Genomic DNA, 4,324 nt, shown 5'->3' with positions numbered 1-4,324 from the left:
GAAAGATTTTCCTTCAGATTGTACCTTGACATTTTGCACTTCTCATCCTACTGTACCAATGATCAAAGAAACACTGTTAGGCATGATGATACTGATTGGAAAGGTGAAATTGGATTGTTGGTAAATAGTGGGATATAAAGTAATATATCTGGCACTTAGGTGGGTCTCTGGGTGTCTCTTGGAACTTTCATATTCAATAGGAAACAATGGAAATTTACAAGTACAAATAAGATGTAACTATTGAAGATTTAGGCACTCAGATATAACGTTTTTGGTCACACCACCTGTAAATAACACCAACCAGTTAAGGTTTTAATTGAGGGAAAAAGAATCACACAATTGGTAGTGATAGAAGGAAACTTAAATATCAGGGGCTGGGAGAATGAGGTGGAGCAGTTTTCCAATTGGTCAGAATTAGGATAATGTGCCAAGGCACCATTGTTTCCATGTTTAGGGAAAAGGTTGAATTTTACCAAACTTGGGTGGGAAGTTTCTCAGATGGCAGGAATGCTATGTTGGGGAGACTGATCAGGGTAGCAAAATATACCATGGTGGGCCAGGCAAACTGATGACCCTTGGAGCCCTTGATTCCTCTGGTCAATTCCTCCCAGTAAATTCTTTGAGGACAGGTTTCTTTATAAATTATCTCTGGTCTCAGAAGGAACCCAGCCTACCGATACAATATTGGACAATGATTAAGATTCTTGGTTTTGCACCCAGACTGTTTGGGTTCAAATATGCCACTCACCATTTACTTGTTCTATGAGTTTGAGCAAATCATTTCCTTTTGGAGCCTTAGTTTTTCTCTCTGTAAAATGAACATAAGCAACTGGTGGTGTGCTGGAGTTGGCTGGTCCTGACTCACGAGAGCCACTGCACACCTCAACTCCACTGTTTAGTGACTTCATGTTGACAGCTTGAAATGAGCTATGGTGGGAGTATTTACACAATTGAAATAGGTAAATGCTGAAAACCAGGGCATCCCCCTCCCCACCAAAAGTTAGCTTTTAGACACTTCCTGGTACACCACTGATACTGCCCATTCCTCCCAAGTTTGTTGTGAAGACACAGTGCATCACACAAGAGAAATGGTTATCATACCTACTGACATGCTCAGTTAATGTTAACCCTCATCATTATTATAGTATGTGTAAGACAAAATAGTCATCCAAGGATTATTGCATATTATTATTTTTCAGAGTAAAAAACTTATCAGATAATATTAATCTGATATCAAAACCAGACAAAGACATTATGAAAAACTATATCTCATGCATATTGACACAAAAACCTCTTAACAAAAGATAAACAAATTAAATCCAGCAATATGTAAAAAGAATGTCAAAATCAACACCCCTGCCCTCAGGAATACAGATTTACTTTACAATAAAGTCAATGTAATAAACTCAATATTTTAACATAATAAAAGATGCAGAGACTGTAATAAGATCTCTTTCATGCTCTCTTTCTCTCTCCTCCTCATCCACTCTCTCTTTTGCTCATATCCCCTCCCTCCCTCCCTCTCTTTCTCTTTTTCACTTTCTCTTATTCTCTGTCTCTCTTTCTGACCTATCCCTCTGTTTCCATCTTTCTATGTTTCTACATCCTTCTGTTTTCCCCATCTGACCGTGGTTGGTGCCTCTAAGTTGTTCAGTAGGTGCCTCAAGGTTTTTGTGTATGGAACAGGGCAGGGCTAGGGAAGAAGGTCCCAGAGCTGTTCTAACCATCCCTATGGTTCATTGTCTGAACAAGAGGGAATTCCCCATGATTCCAAAATGGCTGAGGTGATAGACACATGATCAGGAGACTCAGGGGGACAACTCTCATTTAGGTTGTCTCTTTCTTCCTCATGGCCCCTGGGATTCTGTGCAGCAGACACCATGAGTGAGAGAGTTGTTGAACCTCAGAATAGTAGACTCATTATCAGTATTTCTTTGGGTAAGACAGAATCATGGAAACTTTTATCCTTATATCTAATTCGTTTTAGAATGATGAAACTTTAGAATCACAGACTCCTCAATCCACTAGAATGTAATCTCCATGAGGGCAGGGCTTTTGGTCTATATTTTGGTCTATGAATTTTCACACAAAGAATTGGTGGTAGAGAAGAGCTCAGATTCAAGTTTCCAAAATATACTCATTGCATCTCCCCTTCTTCCTCCCTCTATCTGAGATCAGAATTACCACCCTGAGTCCCTCACTTACTCTCCTCATACTATCCTACCTGTCAGCTTGGAGAAAGTTGAGCAGAGCAGGTACCCATATTCTCTTCTCTCATCCTGGGCTCCCCCTCATCTCCATCAATGACATAAACAGATTATCCGCATGGATACCCAGGATATTTTTTATAAAGAGCATGGCTTTACACAGCCACCATATAACCAAGTAAAAATTCATTCTTTCTTCCACATCATTCTCCAACTCACCTCCTCTGCATCCTCATGGCCTCATCTCCTCTCTTACCTGGATGCCTATAGGAGCTACTTCCTCATCACTCAGCTTATAGTTTCATCTTCTCAAAAAATCTGATAAATATTTCTGAACACAAATCTGACTACATTTTTTCTCTGCTCAAAACCTGTCTGTGTTGCCCGGCTGGTATGGCTCAGTGGTTGAGCATTGACCTATGAACCAGGAGGTCATGGTTTGATTCCCAGTTGGGGTTCACATGCCCGGGTTGCTGGCTTGATCCTCAGTATGCGGCGTGCAGCAGGCAGCCAATCAATGATTCTTATCATTGATGTTTCTATCTCACTCTCCTTCTCCCGTCCTCTCTGAAATCAATAAAAATATATTAAAAACAAGGAGATCCAAGATGGCGGCTGACAGGATGGCAGTGAGGAAGAGAGTGTGAGTGACTGAGGGAGCGAAAGGGGAGTGCATGGACATGTGGGGCTTGTGTGTATGTGTGATTGAGGGACAGTTATATTCCTCAGGACTGGTGGGGGCTGGTGGACCAGGCTCCCCTATCTGGCCAGCCTCTACTAAATCACTGAAATCTCTCCCGGGGTGGCTGGCTCTGGTGCAGAGAGAGTGCCATCTTGAAGTGGAGAGTGGCTGTGACTGGGAGCCCAGTCTCAATTCCACCCAGGAAGACGTCGGACGCCACTTGGGACCCTACAGCTACACCAGCCAGGGATCAGCTGCCTCAGCTGTGAACCCATGAACACTGAGACTCCAGCCTCCCAGGCAATGGGCACCTAAAAATTTTGTCCAGGGGGAGACAAAATGGCAGCTGAATAGGTGGACAGGTCCTGCACCTTCTCATGGAGCAGATAGAAGAAACAGCTGAATTGAATAACATCCACCCGGAATTGGCAAATTAAACTCAGCTGGTGAGACAATCCTTGGACAGAAAGCTCAGAGGTTGCCTGGAGGTCGGTGGGATCAGGGACCTGGGCTGGAGGGAGAGATGTGCGCAGCTGGGACTAGAGTGTCAGAGGGAGACTGTGCTGCACCAAGTCCGCGTCCCTTCCCTTGGGGACACATGTAGTGCTCGACTGTGGAAAGGGGTCCACAGGGCTGCTGGCAGCAGGGGACTCTAGATATAAGCCTACAGCCATGGGAGGCTGCACCTAGAAAGTCAGCCCGAAGTTCTACACTAGCTGCACAGTGCGGCGGAGGGGGGGGGGGCGGGGGGGAGGCGGGGTGTTGTGAGGGGGGGAGGGGGGAGATGCGCAGTGCCGCGGGGGGAGGGGGGTGGGTGTATGTGGGGATGTGGCGCGGTTGCTCTGCCTTTATATTTTTCTTGCTTCTACTCCCTAAACTCAGTGCATAGGATTTCAATTACAAACACTCACTGAGGCTGTGGTGCAGGGGAAGTTGGTTTTGTGGAAGCTGGGGAACAAAATGGGGAGAGGCAACCCGGAAGCCAGCTCTGGGACAACTGGTCCCTCCAACCCTGAACAGCCATTTTTTATCCTGAAGACCAGGCCCCTTCTAGCAGCACAGCTGCACCCACCCTTGAGCTCCACAGGGAAACAAAGATTCTGAATACCCCCAGGGAGCCCTCAGGGACTGGGTTGAGGGGCCATTTGGTTCTGGAAACTAATACAGAAACACCCCGACCTAGAGGCCATGTCAGAAATAGATGCTTGTGTAAATATGACGGAAAGCAGGCAGAAAAATAAAGCAGGCAGATTAAGCCCGCCTGCTTGAAACAAAGGCTGTGGCATCTGACACAGAGGAGCGTTGGATCGCTGGGAATTTCAACATGGTGCTGACTACCTAAGAGGAAACTGAGACGCGGCAGACAGAACAGTAGAGAGGAGTCTTAAACCAGCCCCCTTGGAACATTAAAGGTCAACTGAAGCGAACAAACTTC

Source organism: Myotis yumanensis, unplaced genomic scaffold (genome assembly GCF_028538775.1).
Source record: "Myotis yumanensis isolate MYYU_CA2020_CCGP unplaced genomic scaffold, mMyoYum1.0.hap1 SCAF_18, whole genome shotgun sequence".
Lineage (NCBI taxonomy): Eukaryota > Metazoa > Chordata > Mammalia > Chiroptera > Vespertilionidae > Myotis > Myotis yumanensis.
Note: the sequence above shows the minus strand (reverse complement) of the source record.